Raw genomic sequence first — 20,987 nt, 5'->3', positions numbered from 1 at the left:
CAGGCTATGAGAAGTGCCGTAGTGGAGGGCTCCGGAATAATTTCCACCGCCTGGGGATCTCTAACGTGCACTCAAATCTCGCAGTACATAGATTAATAGCAGTTTGTCTCTATCGAAATGCACCATAATATTAAAGCAGCGCTAAGCAACAAGGACGAAGAAAGAAGGAAACACACACACAGGCGCTGATCTTGCAACTAAATTTTATTTGAAGTAAGCAGGTCAATTTATACACACACAAGAACTACGCACATGCGCATGGTCAAACACAGATGTACTCATTTAAAAATGCAAATAAAAACACACTGCATCAAAGGCTCATGCAGTTATCGCCGATATGCTATCCCCTGAGCAACAGGCTCATTTCCTTGGAGGTTAGGCATACTGAAGGTGTGCTGACGCAACAGCTTGTCTTTCTTGTGATGTGGAAGGCCTCTGCTATCTCTCTTGTGCGCCGATCATTGTGCACAAACAACACTTCCATGTCGACAAAATACGGTATACATTTACACGTGAAGCAATGCTTGGCTAGGTTAGTCTCTTTTTTTCCCAAGGAATTGGCGTGTTCCATGAGGCGTACATTAATACATCGGCCGGACTGGCCTATGTACGTAGAACCACATGACAATGTGATCTGGCAGACAATGCCAGTCCTGCACTGGACATATTGATTGACATGGTTGATGTTACACACTTCTCCTCTTTCTATGTCCTTCGATTTTTCTTTGTACTGCGGCCCCTACTTTACTTAATTTATTGGGGCCTGAAAAAAGAACATTAACTCCGTACTTAGCCCCCACTTTTGAACAGACCACGTGTGTTGGCAATATTCCCACCGAAGCGAGAAGCCCCTTCTGAACTATAAGTCGTTCCGTTCAAAACTGGTAAAAGCTGGAATTGTTACTAGTTGTTTAAGCATGGCAGTAAACAAATCAAATGAGCAGCAGTTTCCTAGCCCAAGTGCGCAAGCGCAGGGAAGCAGGATACCCGGACTCGGTTACTGTGTCAAGTGCTGATAAAGTATTAAAAGCGGTGAAGTCCTCAGAGTGCACCTCTGATCTGCAGTCTTGTCAAAATGAAAGGAAGAGGGTGACCGTCATGCCATATGTTCACAAACTGTCGCACCGGTTTAAAAAAGTGGGGCTAAGTACGGAGTTAATGTTCTTTTTTCAGCCCCTAATAAACTAAGTAAAGTAGGGGCCGCAGTACAAAGAAAAATCCAAGGACATAGAAAGAGGAAAGTGTGTAACATCAACCATGTCAATCAATATGTCCAGTGCAGGACTGGCATTGTCTAAAAGATCCCATTGTCATGTGGTTCTACGTACATAGGTCAGTCCGGCCGATGTATTAATGTACGCCTCATGGAACACGCCAATTCCTTGGGAAAAAAAGAGACTAACATAGCCAATGCTTCAGTTGTGAGTAGCGCTCGTCTTTGTTTGTCTCGCTTGTCCTCGTTTTTCCGCGCCAACTTCTTCAGTATGCATTTCAACCAACTAGCCCAACTTTCTGCTCTCCTAACATAGCCAAGCATTGCTTCACGTGTAAATGCATACCGTATTTTGTCGACACGGAAGTGTCGTTTGTGCACAATGATCGGCGCACAAGAGAGATAGCAGAGGCCTTCCATATCATAAGAAAGACAAGCTGTTGCGTCAGCACACCTTCAGTATCCCTAACCTCCAAGGAAATGAGCCTGTTGCACAGGGGATAGCATATCGGCGATAACTGCAGGAGCCTTTGATGCAGCGTGTTTTCATTTGCATTTTTAAATGTGTACATCTATGTTTGACCATGCGCATGTGCGTAGTTCTTGTGTACGTATAAATTGACCTGCTTACTTCAAATAAAGTTTAGTTGCAAGATCAGCGCCTGTGTGTGTGTTCCCTTCTTTCTTCGTCCTTGTTGCTTAGCGCTGCTTTAATATTATGGAGCATTTCCAACTCGCCCAATCTGCCGTTCTTCCATCGAAATGCCACCTAGCGGCCAAGTTTGGTTTATTTAGCTTATGAGGGTTTAATGTCCCAAAGCGACTCAGGCTATGAGAGACGCGGGTTCGGCCGGGACCGAACTCGCGTATTTCGGGTCAGCAGCCGAGCACCATAACTACTGAGCCACTGCAGCGACTGCGCTATGCAGTGGTCTTGCATAAGGCGGGTGGTGTGGGTGACCCCATTTCAATCTTCAATGGTTTGTTGACAAAAGGGTGCTTGTAAAGCACTGAATGCAGCAATATTTTTACAAAGCAAGCGTTAGGACCAACCGGGCACAAATACTCCTAAAATGTAATGCGCTCAAAGAAATGGGCTCTTATGCAACATTCGGACACCAAACTTTAGGCACACGTTTATTCTGGAGTCGAAAGGGTGTCGTTATCCTACGACTAACTGCAAACACTGCAGAACGAAGGCCTGTTCTATATCCTTCCAATCAGCTCACCCGGTGTAAACTGCGGCCAGGTAACTTATCCCCCACACAAACTTTTTAATATCATCCGCCGACATGACTTGTAATCCTATCATAGAATCTATACCGTTATCCTTAGCGATCATCCGCTATTTTGCTTTCTTATTAGATGCCCTGCCCATGCCCATTTCTTCTTGATTTCGACTGAAAATCTAACTATAAATTACGCCAGCACTACGCACTGGTGCCAAAACAGTTCCATTTACTTTTTGTTTTCATTGTATGCTTATATTTTCTTACGAAGGTTTGTATACATGTTTCACCTCACGCTTTCCACATTTTTTAAGTATATTTTTTTTTGCGCTAGAGGAACGCTTTTTTGAGCATAGCATTGTAAGAGGTGTAGGGCCTCAGTCATAGTACAGCCAAGACGTGCTGACTAGCGCGCTAGTTAACTAATATCGAATAGTTAAATTTGAACTATCACTGTTAGGCTCCATAATTATTGATAAGCGTTTAACCCACCGTAGGTAATATCCGTAATCAGTTTTTTGCAATTTCTAAAACGCGGTTACCCTCGGTGGTGGGGTCCAATAAGTTCGGCTATTTCGACGAGTTACATGCGCTGGAGAGGATGCTTTGCCTGCAAACTTCTCGAAAGCGTGTTCATTTTGGCACAATGTAGCCAAAATCTGTTGGGCCACAGCGTCGAAGGTAGCCGCGTTTTCGAAATTCTATAAACTGATATGTATATTGGGCCCACCTCTCAATAATTAAGGAGGTTAAGAGTAAGGTTATAAAGTTAACTATTCAATATTAGCCTGAAAGTTAGCACGTCTTTGCCGTATTTTGATTTAATACACCGCCGATGGCAATGCTATGCAGAAAAAAGACTCTTCTAACTCAAAACGCCGATTTTTAAAAATTATTGAGTCATAGGTGGAACATCCTGTATATAAATTACTTGACCGTCGGATTTAGTTTTACTTGTATATGTAAAGCGCACACGTAATTTGTACATGTAAACTGTATAACTGCCATATTGAACAGATAATATATTTCTACTCAAGTTAGTTTGTACCTATACCCGCTCCTTACGTAATACCCTGAAACTAGTGGTCTTTAAGGCAATAAAGTGTGACGTGTGAAATAGTTGCCCTAGTTCCACTCATAGTCGATATATTCAATCTCTGTCTATCGTCTGGTATTTTACCTTCCTAGATGCAAATAGCGAAAGTAATTCAGGTATTTAAAAATGATGACAGGAAATATATATAGCAATTTACAGACCGATTTCTCTGTTGCCTTTATTTTCCAAAGGCCTTAAAAACTTGATTCGTACGCGCCTGTCTGCCTTTTCAGAGAGAGACAGTATTATTGCAGGTTCACTGACAGCTTTAGGAGGAACGTCTCAACAGAAACTGCCCTTCTACCCAAAAAGGAATTTATTCTGCATAATTTCGAAGACCGCGCTTTAGTAGTGGCTGTTTTTGTTGACTTCACCCCAGCATTTGATTCTATAAATCACAACGTTCTTCTAGCTGAAATCTCGCAGTATGTAGTTCAAGAAACTGCTCTAGCACTCATACGTTCTTATTTGTCACATCTTTCCAGTATGCAAAAGTTAATGGATTTTCTTCAACCATTCTTTCTACCACATGCAGAGTACCGCAAAAGATTGTCTGCTTATTCAATTTGTATATTAATGACATTGTTGACACAGCAAAGAGTCCTTATTTTATTATAGCGCTCCTGACAGTGCAGCGCTAAGTTTGTGGAGATGACCCTGGCAAAATGATCATTAAGGTGAATAATACACCATTACTGCTTGCCTGCTGGAGTCATTGTAATGCACTAAAAGTAAATGTGAACAACACAAAAGCTATGCTTTTTCACCAGAAGGTGTTTAACAAATATGATTCGTACAATTTGCTTCAGTTCTGACCGTGTTGGAGTTGTGAGTAGGTTTGGTTTGATTTGTGCGGGTTCAACGTCCGAAAGCGACTCAGGCAATGAGGGACGCCGCAGTGAAGATCTCAGGAAATTTCGACCGCCTCGGGTTCTTTAACGTGCACTGACATCGCACATTACATGGGCCTCTTGCGGTCGGAGTCGATACCGCGTCTTTCGGGTCAGCAGCCGAGCGCCATAACCACTGCGCCACCGCGGCGGCGGAGCTTATTTGGGACCCATATCAGGTATGCTTGATTGAAGTAGTAGAAAAACTCCAAAATCATGCTGCACGCTTCGTATTCAATAATTATAACCCCTTCCAAAGTATCACTGAGATAAATTTTTTGCTGGGCTGGGAACCGTTAAACATGAGGAGAAGAAATTTGCGACTTAATTTATTCCACCACATATTCTATAATCAAACAGGAATTGACAGCCGTAACTACCTTTTGGAGCCAACTTACGTCTCGACTCGGCACGACCACTCCAAAAAGGTGCGCGAACACAAATCTAATACAAACAGTTTTTCTAAATCATTCTTTCCACAAACTGTGAAAGACTTGAACGTATTGCCGGAAGAGTGTGTTTCAGTGTTTGTTAATCGCGTTTTTTATTGTCGTCTGTAATCCTGAGAATCTACTCCCGTCTTACTATTGTTCAAGCTTTCTGTTTTTAATAACGTTCAATGATTGTTTTTTTTTATTTTGATGTTAACTTCGCCTAATGTTCTTGTTGCTTTTGCTTTTTTCTGTGAAAAGAACACGTTGTTTTCAAACTGTCTCCCCTGCGATAATCCCTTCGAGGTGACGCAGGTATTTTGTAAATAAATAAATATGTGTCTGCTTGAAGCCACTTTTGTGGATGGCTCCTCACCTGCCCTCCCGGTGGTGGGTAACCTGCCCACCGTGTCAGGTGGCAGCCCATTTAATAGTCAGAGGCTGCTCGAGAAGGGCAACCTGGGTCGCAACTCAACCCAAGCAACCCAAGTACCGCCGATGACAGCACCTGCCAAAGCACCTGCCTTGTGCCACTGCTCACCTGTCTGCTTACCATCCAAGGTGTAGCTGGTGGTAAGCAGGCGAGAAGCTGGGTTTGCCCATTATATATTTTGCTGCAGGACAATGGGATGAAGTAAACCACCCCCACTATACTGGGAAAAGTGAAGCGTGCCTAAATGAACGTTTAAGGCAGCTCACAACAACTCTGGGCTTGGGCACGGGAAACAATTTATCCTTGCATGTCAGGGACTGCCACTGTTCCCCTCGGTTTCACCTGGTCAGTGTTATCGGTCGGGGGAAATCAAGACGTTAGCGCTTGCTGCTGGAAGCGTTTTTAATCAGGAAAAATAAACAGATATGCGTAAGCTACATTTTAATAGTAATCACTGAAAAGGAGTTTCAATTCTTATCGTAAAGTTTACCTCACCCTTGTGCGCTTGCGCAGAAAGTAGATATAAATGGGGCTCAATTCCTCGGCATAAATCAGTTGTAAATGCAGCGGTGTTGTGTGTGTGCCTCCTTGTTCTTGTCCTGCGTCCATTTCGCTGGTTCCACCATTGCGCATTATGAACCAACCAGCCCCAGCAATTTGCTGTATTGAACTATGCCAACATGCTTCTTCTGTCTTTAAGTGATGGTTCGTTAGTTTTAATATAAAGACTGTGTATGGGCGACGTCCTGTACGCACAAGTTGAAAGACGTATACCTAAATTTTGGACTGGATCGAGTGGCTTCAAGTGCGATGGCGTTGCTGAAACGTACACTATGCAACCATGGTCTACTACACAGCGATACATCTGCGGAAAGCATACTCGATCGGAACCCCAGTGTTTGCGTGAAAGGACCTTCAGCATGGTCAAAGACTGCGGTGCTTTCTTTGTAAATCGTATTTATGTGAGGCAGGAAAGTAAGTTTTTGCCGAAAGTAATGCCTAGGAATAAGTGTTCATTTTTCAAAGGAAGCTCAGTTTCGTTTAGGTACAATGTAAGATATGTTTGTAAGCCCCGTTTCAGTGAAAAAAGTAAGGCCAGTGTTTTCTGCGGAGAAAAACGGAAACAATTTCTGTCTGCCCATGTTGCTAATTTATTTATTATTAGTTGTATTTGTCTTTCCCATGTAAATATGTTGAAGGATGTGCAAGCTATATGAATATCGTCGACATAGACCGAATATATTATTATGGAATTATTTTCCCCATAGAATTCATTTTTACAACAAACAGTGTTCTGCTTAAAATACTACGTTCAGGTACTCCAGTCTCCTGAATAAAATTCCTCGAAAGGGTTGAGCCTATAGGTGGACATGGAACGAACGGCTAAACAAGAAGTGTTTTAGGCAGTTCAACATTATGCCGCAGGTGCCAAGCTCAGCTAAGTCCTGAATAATCCCGAACTTCAAGGTTATGCCGTACGCCTTCTCTAAATAGAAAAATACAGCAAGACAGTGTTGTTTTTGTGCAAAAGCTTCTCTGACTGTATTTTCGAAGCGGACTAGGTGATATGTAGTGGGATATCCCTTTTAAAAACTGCAATGATGTCTGTCAAGAAGTTCGTCGGATTGAAGAACGAAAGTCAATATTATATTCAGGACACTTTCAAAGGATCTGCCAAGAAGTTCACCCGATTCAGTATACTTTCAAGGGATTTGGCAAGGCAACTGGTAAGGGCTATGGGTCTATAATTGCTAGGAGAGGTTGGTGGCTTTTCGGGTTTAAGAAACGTACAATAATAGCTTTTTTTCAGGATTCCGGAATTTTCTCTGATACCCAAACTTTGTTAAAGGATCTTAATAGTGCCTCTACGGCAGGTTCGGAGGGATGGATTTGATAATGATTTTAATCTGTGCCAGGTGCAGTCAGTTTACGAGCGGAAAGCACAGTATGGATTTCTTGAAGTGTAATGAAGTTATAATAAAGTTCATTAGTGCTGCCACTTGTCGGAGCGGAAGTCTTTGCTTCTATGCTGTGTTTTACAAATGAGTCTGTATAGTGTGATGAACTGGAAACTGCAGAAAAATATTCACCCAAATTGTCTGCCTGTTCTTCTATATTTGTCTTTGTACAGGGAGCTGTCAAAAGTAGAACTGTGAGTGGAGAGTAGCAGCCATTTAACTTTCTAACTTTTCCTACATTTGTTTTGATGTGTTTGAGCTGTTTATCGACAAGTAATTTTTGCACGAAGATTTTTCGGCACTACGGCGAATATATCTAGCTTCCGCTCTGGCCTTTTTAAAATTTACAAAATACTCTGCCATTAGATATCTACAAAACATTCTCCAGTATCTGTATTGTTTTTTTTTGCTTCTTGACATTTTTGTGTACCAATGCATGTGATATCTTTGTACCACTACAGAGGACTGAGGAATAGCTTGGCGCGCAGCGGTAATAGTACAGTTTGTGACAAGTTCGTTACGTTCGTTTACACTGAGGTTGTCCAAAATTATTATATTTAGGCTGGCCTTTTCTCAGAACAGTGCCCAGTCGGCTAAGCTCAGCTTCCGACGCCGTAGTTTAGTTGGGATTACTTCGGGTGAAGATGTTAGGCTGATTAATACGGGCAGATGATCACTTCCATGTGGGTTGTTTATGACATCCCATTTGAAATCTGTAAATATATACGGTGAACTAAAAGATGAATCTATGCAGCACACTTTTCTCGAGCTAGGCGAACAATGTTGGTTTCCCGGTGTTTAAAAGACAAAGATTATTACACATTGTAGTATCCTCAATAACATGACCTAACATGATTCCTAACAGCGCAGGAAACACGGACCAAAAACTAATAAAACCTAAGTCAGCGAATACGTGCTCGTTACAAAAGCTTAATATTATGGTTATTCAGACAGTTAAATTCAATTACTTCTAAAACGGCCAAAGGCGGACTGAGACATTAGTCATCTGGCGCAATCTTCAGGGCAAAAGCTTGGACTATTTTTAATTCTTTTCTGCTCCAGACCAGAAAGCTATCTCTTTGCCTCTGAAGTTTTATCGTTTTTTCTCACAATCAGGGAGGCGTCACTCCCTCTTCCTGACGGCGATGGAAGTGGAGGACGTCAGGCCTCCTCTGGAACCTGGTGGGTCGGCGACAGCCGCCCAGAGGAAACGCTTCTACCAATCGAGCGAGGCAAGCAGCCAGGCCACCGTGCTGTACTCAGCCACAAGCGAGGACTCTTCGGCGGACGACGGGTTCGTGCCAGTGATTAGCGAGAAACCCAAGAGAAGACTGCGTAAGAGTGAGGACTCGTCCTCATCAAGTACATCTACCGTCATCATAACGCGTGGTGCATTGGCAGATACAGTCCTGTTTGCGCCTGAAATGCCCGCCGACAACCTCAACCTGCTGAACAGACAAGCTACGTCGGTGTTCCTCGAGGCTCGCGTACTGGGGGTGATCAAGGACGTCATGGATCAACAGCCTAAGGAAACTCCTTGCCATCGATGTAACCGAGAGGAGCGCCCTGGAAAGTCTAGCCACCATCAAGAAGATCGGAGACATGCCCGTCCGCTCTCTTGTTCTGGAAAACAATGGCACAACCGCTGGTGTCATTTACGACATCGATGCAAACATCTCTGACTCGACCTGCCGATACTCATTAAACCAGCGACGAACAGGATCGAAATTAATCAACAAGGTTCAGCGCCTCGACAAGCAAAGGTGCGTCAAGCTCACTTTAAAGGGCGATTGTATTCCATCGCACGTGAAGGTTGGCCACTTTCAACATCAAGTTCGCCCATTCGTCCCGAAGCCGCTTCAATGTAGGAAGAGCATGAAAATTGGGCATGTAAGTGGTGTTTGTAATAACACCATAGCGTGCCAACGCTGCTCTGAACCACATAGCGGTGACAGTTGCCGCGCTACTGTCTTGAAGTGCGCCAACTGCCCTGGCCCTCATGACGCTTCTTCGAATGTCTGTCTCCGCCTGAAGAAAGAACGGGCGGTGTTGCAGCAAATGGTGCGAGAACATTCAACACACAGAGAGGCTGCAGCTACGGTGCGTCGGCGTCGTTCTCGTCGCCGACGATCTACTAGACAAAAGGATGACAGCGGCAGGGAAGTCCCCAACACTCCTGCTACTTGTCCTTTCCCACCACCGAGTAATGTAAGCCCGGCGACTGGTGAAGCCGGAACGACATGGCCACCATTGCCGCAGCCACGCTCGACATTGGTGTCTCAGCAGGTACTACGCGCCCACTGTCCCACGCTTACTACTGAAGGAGCCCAAGGCAGAGATCCAGCCCTAGCTGAGGAAGTGCAGGTGTTCGCCATCTTGAGGTCCGTTATAAACGCCATGCGTGTGATGCTGTCTTGCTTTCACTCGCCAGCAGCACGGAATGCATTTTGAAAAATGTGTACAGGTTTAAATAGGTAGACAAAGAGGATTATGACACATCCATTTTGAAACAGCGCAACAAAGACGGGACGTGGAAAATGAGGTGTAAAGACAAACATGCGCTGACTAACAACTGGGTTTATACTCTGTATATATTTTGTGTGTTTTTTTCAATAAACCCAGTTGTTAGTCAGCGCATGTTTGTCTTTACACCTCATTTTCCACGTCCCGTCTTTGTTGCGCTGTTTCAAAATGGATACGTACCAACTTGCCCAAATTTCTGCTTTACTCAATGTTATTTCTAGTTCAATGGGCTCTAACATGTGCACAAATTTTGATCTTTCTAATCCCGCCATTATAGTGTCTCTCATGGCCATTTGTGTGTGCAAGGCCAGAGTGCTTTCCTGGCATGTCAAACATGCCTCTTGCCCTGCAGAAGTGCAAGCGGCGAGCGGTTTCTTCGAGCCTTCAAGCGGCCACAAAAGAAGGTTGTGCAAGATATACAAATCGGAGTTGTGGCGGCAAGCACGCATCTTCAAGGACCAGCTGCGTGTGGCCTGCAAGTGTCAGCGGGACTATCGGGAGTGGTGCACTACGTCGGAGTCAGCCACGGAATTCCTCTGGAATGCAGTTCGGCCAACTCTGCCTAAAAGGGAGCGATCCAGCACGGAGCAAGGACGGTTCATTGACCTCAGCACCAAGGTTATACCTGAGAGACACAAAGAAGTGTTGCGGATGGGGCCAAAATTCGCCTTTGAACCTCGCCTGAATCCTGCAGAGAAGGTAGCTTGTTTAAGGAACATCATTCGTTTGGCTCCTGAGGACATGCGCCCGAGGTGCACTGTGGAATGTGTTACCGTGCTGAGCAGAACCCATGGTATGCAACGAAAGAGCGGGAACATGAAGAACACGGTTGATTTCCTGGCTGAAAGTGGGCTCGCGTTGATGACGGCCGATAAGGAGGGTTGCTTTGTGGTCCTTCCGGCAGGCACCTATGCGGATAAAGCTTCAGAAGCCCTGGGGAGAAACTTCAAGGAAGTTGACTTCAGTGGTTCTAAGGTGAAATGGCGGGCGGTCGAACTTTTGAGACACCACAATTTGAGCAAGCTGGCGGACGCAGCGAATAAGTCGGCAGGACTGAAGCTCGAAGTTTTTTTTTCACCATTAAGACACACAAGCCGGACCAACCTTTCCGTTCCATTGTCTCCGAACGAGGGACCTGGCAGCATGTAGTTTCAGGTTATCTTCAAAGGCAACTGGAGGCGCTGGCCCTGCCAGACCCATTCGTGATTCCGAATTCGGATGCGCTGGTGGAGCACCTTAAGCTGGATAACCCTGGGATCTGCAAGTTTTTCAGCGTTGACGTAGTGGACCTTTACTATTCATTGCCACACGGAGAGCTCATGAGGGCCGTTAAAATGTGCATCACACAGGACAATGACGAAAGTGCATTCATTGAAAAATGTGGTGTGTCTGTTGATATTTTTTTAGAAATTTTGTCCTTCTACCTGTCGGCAACAGTTGTTGAGTGGGAGGGCAAATCATTTGTGCAAGCATCCGGTGTATGCATTGGTTCCAGGGTTGCACCTGTATTGGCTAACAATTTTTTTGAGTTTTGTGGACAGGGCGATTGAGCAAGCTTCGAAGGAGTTAGGGGTGCGTATTTTTCGTTATGTCGACGACTATTTGGTGTTTACCCCGCCAGACAGCCTGCCTAGAATGTTAGTCGATGTTCTTAAGGTGTTTAATGAGTACGGGCGTGGGCTAAAGTTTACAACAGAGGTACCCACGAACAAGGAACTGCAGTTTCTAGATTTGGTTTTGTTTTCCCGAGACAAGCACGTGTGCTGGTGTTATCGGCCAAGATCGGCTAAGCCCTTGTTAAACTTCAGGTCAGGTCATTCCAAGCTTATAAAAGAAGGCATTATCTTGTCGTGCCTCCCATCTTCACTCAAGAAGTCCTGCCATGAAATGGTTGGGGAGAGCATTGCAGCCCAATCAAATAGATTATGCGCGAATGGCTATCCGGCTCACCTCATTGCCAGGGCAGCAGAGAAATTGCTTAGGCACGTGAAGTATGGGGCTCGGCCGAGTGCAAGAAATGAAAATAAAAATAAAAGGCCGGCAGTGGTTCCATATGCGCACAGCATGTCCCATGGGCTCAAAAAAGTGGCAGGCAGATATGGCGTTGACGTCGTATTTTCTGCCCCGAAGAAATTAGGCAGAATGTGTAGACAGGTAAGGCAGAGGCAGGAGGGAAACAAAAGGGCTTGTCAGGTGTGCCATGTTTCCCCTTATGTACCTTGCGAGGTAGGGGTAGTGTACCAAATTCCCTTCTCGTGTGGCGCCACATATATTGGCCAAACAGGAAGATGCATCAACAAGCGACTCATGGAACATGAGAACACCAGAAAAAAAGACCCCCTGTCACACGTGGCGGTTCACTGCAGAAGGTGCAAATGCAAACACGAAAAAGAGTACGAAAAAAGAAAAACAGAAGGAGACCCTCTCACTGAAGGTGCATTCCGTTGCAAGAAATGCAAATGTACCCCCGACTATAAGAACACCAATATCGTGTTTCACCATTGTGATAAGATGACGCGAGAAGTTTTTGAAGCTTTTCTTATACGTGAGAAAGGCGCAACGTGCATTAGTTGCCCATCGGTCGCCCTTTCCGAAGGGGATATTGGATATCTGGCGTCACATGTGGCATGAGTTGACTATGGTGGCGATTAATCTTTCCTAACTCTGTATATATTTTGTGTGTTTTTTCAATAAACCCAGTTGTTAGTCAGCGCATGTTTGTCTTTACACCTCATTTTCCACGTCCCGTCTTTGTTGCGCTGTTTCAAAATGGATACATACCAACTTGCCCAAATTTCTGCTTTACTTATGACACATTTCGTTTAACATTATAGGATGAAGCTTCCAAAACGATTCAGCCTTTGAGAGACTCCTTAGTGGAGGGCTCCGTGTAACTTCGATTACCCGTGGTTAATTCCCGTGCACTTAAAACACACAGTGCATGCAAGTCGTGGGTTCGAACCCGCTCGCTACGGTAGCACTTCGATGGAGGAAAATTGTGAATGATTCGTGTACTGTGCGTTGTTAGTGCTCGTTAAGAACCCCAGGTGGTCGAAGTTATCCGGATCCCACCACTACGGCGTTCCTCATAGACTGAGCCGCTTTGGGACGTCCATCCTATAAAGCCAAACCAAATGTGCAATAATCCTATTTGCTGACCCATTCAAACCTATATACATTTTTCAGTGGGGGGGGGGGGGGGGGTACTGGACGCGCTAAATCCAGTTCTTGCAGCTCTCCAGTGGCAGGTACAATGGATCTCCCAGCATTACCTTTTGAAAGCCAAGTCAGAGAAGCATCCATTTTATAGTGGAATGCCCGTAGACTCAATTTCCGCATTTCAGACATTGGCGAATACGTCTATAAACACAGATTTCCAAGTCCCATCCGAATTTCTGGCTAAGGAACGTTCGCATCCTCCACGCACAGGAGAAATAGCAAGGTGATCCACTACATTCGAAGGGAGCTTACTTAAGTGCACCATACAGTTTGCCCTCAAAACCATAACCAGTACGTCTGTGGGTGGATGGATGGATGGATGGATGGATGGATGGATGGATGGATGGATGGATGGATGGATGGATGGATGGATGGATGGATGGATGGATGGATGGATGGATGGATGGATGGACGGACGGACGGACGGACGGACGGACGGACGGACGGATGGATGGATGGATGGATGGATGGACGGACGGACGGACGGACGGACGGACGGACGGACGGACGGACGGACGGATGGATGGATGGATGGACGGACGGACGGATGGGTGGGTGGGTGGGTGGATGGATGGATGGATGGATGGATGGGTGGATGGATGGCTGAGGCTGAGCCCATTAAATCGGGTAACGGTTCAAGCCACCTAGCCATGACTTGTGAAATTTTACTCCTGTCTTGATTTTAGCCACCAATCAGATAACCTTCGCTTGGCTACTTCTACCCGCTTAAAATCTATTTTCCCTTCACTGTCCTTAAACCCCAATGCCTTGGATAAATCAGCCCCGCTGCTTTCTACTGTAGGTTGAGCCCTTTACGGAAAAGTATCAAGTGTTCAGCCGTTTCCTCCTCCTCTACGCACTCAACGCAAAAGTTGTTTATCTCGTGGTAGCTGACACTATATGTCTTAATCTGCAAAACTCTCGTCCTGGCCTCAAACAACAAAGGGCTTCCCCTACAATTATCATAGATATTTTCTTAGGCAATTTCCTGCTTAATGATCCCGTATGTTCCCAGTGCCGATTTCGTCATCATCCCTGTTTTCCACAGAGTTCTCTCTGTTTCTTTAACCTTTTTGTTAACCGATAATTGCTGATTTGCCCCCCTTCTGCTGTCCAGATATTTGCTTGCCAGTTTTCTATTTCACTTTCTCCATTTCGTGTCAACATTCATTATGTGCAGGTATCTGAAAACTTTTCTAGCCCACTGCCTTTCCCGCGTTTTTCTGAATCTCTCCTCAAATGCTATCTTACTGCTAGCTTCTCAGCTCTCGAACGACGCCCATCCCATATCACCCTGTACCTCCTGATTTGGTGTAGTGCCATGTGCCCCCAAAGCTAGCCTGCCTACGCCGCGTCGTTTGATTTCTAACCTTGCTTGAACATCTGGTCACATGCACAGGACCGCATTACCGAAAATCAGGCTAGGAACCATTATCTTTTTCCAGATCACTCTTACCACTTCATACCTATTGTAATTCCACAGTGTCCTATTTTTCATGACAGCTGCATTCCTACTAGCTTTATACATTACATATTTTTCATTCTCTGTCAGATACTCACCACCGTTATTTATCCACGCCCCAAGATTCTTGTACTCGTGATTAAATATCACGACTGCAGATTTTTCCTTACTTAACTTGAAACCTAATCTAACTCCATCTGTACCACAAATGTCAATCAACTTCTGCAAATCTTCCTTGTCGTCAGCCATTAGCACTATATCATCCGCGTAGATTAGTCCCGGTAATGACTATTGAATCCATTCCCCTTGCTTGAAAAAAAATGGTTGAAACCTACACTGCTGCTCTCTAGATTGGACTCCAACACTTGCAGATACAACATGAACAAAAAAGTAGACAGAGGACATCCCTGCCTAAGCCACCGCTGTATGTCTAAAGGCTCTGATACATTTTTTCCCATTTTATGAGCACTCTGGTACCTATATATATATATATATATATATATATATATATATATATATATATATATATATATATATATATTCATATTTGAACAGCGCAATAAAACAACGGGACACAACGAAGAAAGGACTGTTCAAATATGAATCAATACCAACTCGCCCAATTCGCAGCTTTAATATATATATATATATATATATATATATATATATATATATATATATATATATATATATATATATATATATATATGTATATATATATATATATATATATATATATATATATATATATATATATATATATATATATATATATATATATATATATATATATATATATAGTATAGTATAGAAAGGTAAACGTATTTGGTTGCTAGAGGCAAAAATTCAAAGTTGAAAACGCTACATTTAGCTATAGATTTATTTTGAGTCGACGTTTCGGACAGAGCCTGTCCTTTCTCAAGACTGAGGTTACAGGGGTCTTCTTCCTCTTAAGGAGTTGGCACTGGCACACATGTACGACACATGAACAAAAGAAACAAACGGAGGCAAAGAATACTAGAAAAGATACAGATAGAAAGGAAAAAAAGGGGGAACAAATAAAAAAGAAAAACGTGTTGTACCCCGCCGCCCACCCCGAAGCCGCGGGGAGCCGACCCCGGACGAGGGAAACAAAAAAAAAAAGGAAAACACGGAGCGGGAGGGGATAATAGCTACCCATCAAGGCAACAGAGCGGCTTCGTGTAAGGTGGACAGGAGCAGACGGTGGCGGGATCGCCCTGCACACAAAAGTTAAAGACGCGTGCACTCGCGTGCCCCGACCATAAAGAGTAAACAAATAAACAGAATAAAATGCAGACAGGGCCGGAGCTTCCGTCATCTGGAACCACTTTGGCAGCCAGAGCCAAGGCCGAATCAGCGGCGCCGTGAGCTTAACTAAACACACGTGCACTGTGCATGAAAACACCCAGACACACAGCAGTAAAACATCCGAGCTCATGCCAGTGTCGTGTGGCGGCTAAATGACAATGGCGGGAGCCTTTAAGCGAGTAAGGTGTACAGAAACAGACGGTGGCGGAATTGTCCAACATATATAAATTGGAGATGCTTGCACTCGCGTGACCTGGCCAGAAAAAGTAAACAAATAAACAAAATAAAATGCAGACAGGACAGGAGACTTCCGTCATCTGGAACCATTTCCGCAGCCCGAGTCAAGGTAGAATCAGCGACGCCGTGAGCTTAACTACACACACGTGCACTGTGCCTGAAAACACCCACAAAAGAAAAAAAAAGTGGAAAAACATCCGAGTTCGGTCAAGTGTGGTGTGGGAGCTAAATGTGAATGGCGTGAGCACTTAGGCAAGGGTTCTTCAATTGCACCCCGTCGTCAAGGTAATCGAACTGGGAAGATAGGGGCAGGATGGGGTAGGGAATGAAGAAATTTGTTTGAGCTTGAAAAAGATGTCGCTGGCAAGAAACGACCGAGGTATGTCAAGCTGGCTCTCGTAATGTCAGCAACGGCCCTGCAAGGGGCGGATGGAGGACAATACACCTGGTCTTTCATTAATGCCGTGAGGAATTGTTTCAAATTTGTAAATGAAGTACGACTCGCGTTGTTCTCTTTCCCGGGTGTTGTGGAACCCACCCTGTAGGACTGTTAACTTAATTGCATCAAATGGGTGGTTTCGCTCAATAATTAATTTTTCCACAGGGCCGGCACCCCAAAACCAGCTGGTTATTTGTTTTTGAGTGTACAAGAATATTTTTAATGTTTTTTGGTCGTCTGTAGGTCACGTGAGGGGGAGCAGTGAATATTTTGGTGAGTCGCTGGTTTTGTTCGAGGATGTTGAAATGTTTTCTGGGGATTTTGTTTACGTTAGGCGGGTTACTGGTGAAGGTAAGCACGAGATTTGCCCGGTGGTCTGTTTCGTCGTTGTAGCGACATCCCTCCAGTATTTGCTCTCGGTTGAGTTTAGATGCCTTTTCAATGGCATCGTCGACAATGGCGGGGGGGTATCGTTGCTTAATGAGGACTTCTCGCATGCGTTTGGAATTTTTTACGAAGTCCTCGTCTTCGGAACATATTCTATTAAATCGATGTGCCTGAGAGTATGGAATGCTTGTTTTAGAGTGACGAGGATGGCAGCTTTGGAAGTGTAGGTATTGTTGGCGGTCCGTCGGTTTTCTATATACACCGGTGGTAAGTGAGCCTTTGTTTACCGAAATCTCAACATCTAGAAAGTTAATTTTGGTGTTGGAGTACGTGTAAGTGAAAGATATGTTGGGGTGGACGAGGTTGAAGTTTTCAATAAAGCGTATGAGTTCTTGCTCTGTTTCAGTCCATATTAAAAAGATGTCATCCAAGTAGCGTTTGTATAGGGTGGGCTTAATGGGACAATCTTTCAGAAATTTGGATTCAATACTATGCATGAAGATATTGGCGTAGGTTGGTGCCATCCTTGTACCCATGGCTGTGCCATTAATTTGCAAATAGTGTTCATTGTTAAATTCGAAGTTGTTATATTCGAGTACGATTTTTGCCAGTATTTCTAAAACACGTGGGGTAGGGGTTTCCTCCTTTCTGTTTTGTTCATACGCTTCGATCAGAGATTTAATGCCATCGGAATGAGGAATGTTTGTGTAGAGAGAGACTACATCTAGTGTTGCCAGGAAGGCTCCTTCCGGGAGTTTGAGACCTGCTATTGCGCGAAGGAAATGGTTTGTGTCGCGTATGTATGATGCGTGTGTTGTTGGAATATGTCTAATTAGTGTGTCAATGTAACTGGAAATTGGTTCTGTAATCGTGCCGATGCCAGATACTATAGGGCGGCCAGGATTATTCTTTTTGTGGATTTTCGGTAACATGTAGAATCGGCCCGGCGACGGGTGTGGTGCGGTGAGGGCTTTAGATAACCGTAGGGATATGTTCCCATTCTTCGCAAGTTGACCCAGGGTCTCCGCTACAAAATGTTGGTATTGCGCAGTTGGGTCTGCTTCAAGACGTTGATAGAAACTAATGTTAGAGAGTTGTCTCAAGCCTTCTTCAATGTATTTTTCGCTGTCCATGACAACTATACCACCTCCCTTATCCGCTGGCTTTATGGTTATATCTGTCCTTCTGCTCAGAGCCTTCAATGCATCCCGTTCGTTTTTAGACAAGTTCTGCCTCCCTGGAGTGTGGTTCTTGTAGGCGTAAATAATGTCTTTCTGGACGGCGTTAATGTACATGTCCAAGTGTTTGTCCCTTCCTATACTAGGAGTCCAGTGGTGGTTAGTAACGACGAGTTCTCTGCTATCCGCGGTAACCCGCGCCCGATCGAAGTATTCCCGGAGTCGCAACATTCGTGCAAAGTTGTCCAAATCTTTTAACACCGAGAATTCGCAGTATTTACCGGTGGTAGGGCAGAATGTAAGGCCTCGAGAAAGGATGGATATTTCCTCTGTCGTTAAGGCCCTGGTTGATAGATTAATAATATTGTGCTGGAAAGCAAAGTCGGCGCTTGGAACTGCAGGATTATTATTAGTAGATGCTGTCATTTCAGATCGTTCTACGCGTGTTTCTTGAACTGTTGATGTTTGTGTCGTTCTACTGGATTTGTTGGAGTTTATTATAATAGTGGGGTTAATATTTGTAGCTGCCTCCGTTCTTGATTCTTTTTCGCTTGTTATTGATTTTGACCACACGTGTTCTGGAACCCCGTCTCGAATAAATTTTTTGTGTTTGGTCTTGCGTACCTCAGTCGCTCTCTTTTCCTCAAAGAACATAAGCTCTGTGGCCTCCAGCGCGGTAAGGGTAATTTGTTGATGAGCACGGCTCTCTTCCATTCTCAGAGCCACCAACGCCTTCTCAAAGTGGCCAATGGTAACTACAAACAAATTTAAAGAGGCAGATTGTAGTATACGATTCCAATTAGCCTTCTCCGCTTCACACAGGTCACCCATTGATGGTGTTAGCGACACTTGTAAACCTTTTGGTACGATTTTTGATTCAAGATAGGCCTTTAGGCTATGAATATGTAGTTCATGCCTAATTCGTTTATCCACAATTTTTCTTAATTTTAAAAATTTAGAGTTATTTGAGGAAGGCTGTCGGTAGGATGAGTGAGAGAGAGTCGGCGTACTCACGCGGCCTGAATGTCACTGTTGACGAACCCGTTGTGCCGAACCGCAGCGCTTTCGAAGATCGTAGCGTGATAGAGGGGTGCTGGGAAGCTCTTCTTTCCGGCTGGATATCGTATCAACCTGGCCCTCCACCGTGGAAGCCAGTTGACGCTGCGCTGCACTAGAATGGCCTGATGCTCCGCCTGGGCTTGCTGGAGTACTGGCGCCGCTCGCTCCGGATTTCGGTGTTGTGCTGGGAGTGGTGGGGGTATGCACATGGTTGGCCTCAGATGGTGGTTGTTGTCGGTGGGTTCCAGCGGATAAGCTTGTTGCTGAGGTGGATCTCTCGGCGGTGCTGTCTCGTGTGGTGTCCCTGGGCGACTTCGGGATAGCAGGAACAACTTTACTCTCCAATTTGCGAAGATGTGGTGGCCGCGTTGGTGTTGGAAGTAGAGCCCTGCGTTGGGTCACGGTTGATCTTGCACCGGCCATCTCGGAGAAGAGCCCTGCGTTTTCTTGCGGTTTTTTGGGGCGGCACCCTTGTAGGACCCCTGTTTAACCCTCCTCTTCCTGTCGCTGCGTCTCCGCGATGGTCGGGAACCGTTTGTCTCCGGCTTGCATGTATTCTTCCTGGTGGCTCTTGAGAACCTCTGAGTAGGTGCGAGGCACTGGGTGTTACACTGCACGGGGAACCGGCTGAAATCGTCTCCTGCCGGCAGGTGGTCTTGCCATTCTATCAGGAAATGTCGCTGGTAGTCAAGGAGGAGGTTATAAATATGCCATGACAAGATGGAAACTCCACCAAAACTTGGATGAACTCCATCTGCTGCGAGGACACTGGATGGTGGATAGGTCTCCAGCGAATGGTTGAGGAAAAACGCGTTGGTTTCTCGTCGACAAAGTTCAGAAAGCTGGTAGTTGAACCTCTCAGCCCGGCGATTGAATTTATCAACGAATCGCCAGTTACTAGACCGTCGCCGGCGGTTAGGGGCGCGGGGTAGTACCAGCGTTGCATATATTACTTGAATTTTGGGCCGCTCAGTGCGGATGATGTTGAAGGCTTCTGCGTACCTTTCGATCGTGGTCTGGATGTCGTCGCTGCTGAGATCATTTGTTCCCAAATGCAGAATCACACCGATCACACTTGAAGGAACGAAGTCCAGTAGATTCTTGAGGTCGCTGATCTTGGCTCCAGCTTGGGCAATGAAGGCCGGGGAGCACCGACTCGCGGCGTCAAAGTGGTTGAAGAGGTGCTTAGTCGGTGAATCTCCAATTACTGCCCATTTAGGCGGATGAAGAGGAAATTTCCAAAAACCTGTTTTAGAAGCGTTGCTAGCAGCCATCGATGAAATGCAGTATAGAAAGATAAACGTATTTGGTTGCTAGAGGCAAAAATTCAAAGTTGAAAACGCTTCATTTAGCCATAGATTTATTTGGAGTCGACGTTTCGGACAGAGCCTGTCCTTTCTCAAGACCGAGGTTACAGGGGTCTTCTTCCTCTTCTTAAGGAGTTGGCACTGGCACATATGTACGACACATGAACAAAAGAAACAAACGGAGGCAAAGAATACTAGAAAAGGTACAGATAGAATGGGAAAAAAGGGGGAACAAATAAAAAGAAAAACGTGTTGTACCCCGCCGCCTATCCCGAAGCCGCGGGGAGCCGACCCCGGACGAGGGAAATAAAAAAAAAAGGAAAACATGGAGCGGGAGGGGATAATGGCTACCCATCAAGGCAACAGAGCGGCGGCGTGTAAGGTGGACAGGAGCAGACGGTGGCGGGATCGCCCTACACACAAAAGTTAAAGACGCGTGCACTCGCGTGCCCCGACCATAAAGAGTAAACAAATAAACAGAATAAAATGCAGACAGGGCCGGAGCTTCCGTCATCTGGAACCACTTCGGCAGCCAGCGCCAAGGCCGAATCAGCGGCGCCGTGAGCTTAACTAAACACGTGTGTTTTGTTAAGCTCA

The 20,987-nt window shown here is 45.1% G+C and overlaps 1 protein-coding gene and 1 pseudogene across 1 annotated transcript in view; one reads left to right on the top strand and one right to left on the bottom strand.

Annotated features, from left to right (window-relative positions):
• The window catches only part of LOC144110070 (arrestin domain-containing protein 3-like), a 547,381-nt gene that overhangs the window by 5,177 nt on the left and 521,217 nt on the right, over positions 1 to 20,987 (bottom strand). The window lies entirely within an intron of this gene.
• Positions 9,491 to 20,987, top strand: part of LOC144110854 (uncharacterized) — a 31,689-nt pseudogene continuing 20,192 nt past the window's right edge.

Source organism: Amblyomma americanum, chromosome 11 (assembly GCF_052857255.1).
Source record: "Amblyomma americanum isolate KBUSLIRL-KWMA chromosome 11, ASM5285725v1, whole genome shotgun sequence".
Taxonomy (NCBI): Eukaryota; Metazoa; Arthropoda; class Arachnida; order Ixodida; family Ixodidae; genus Amblyomma; species Amblyomma americanum.
This window is presented reverse-complemented; position numbering and strand designations above follow the sequence as displayed.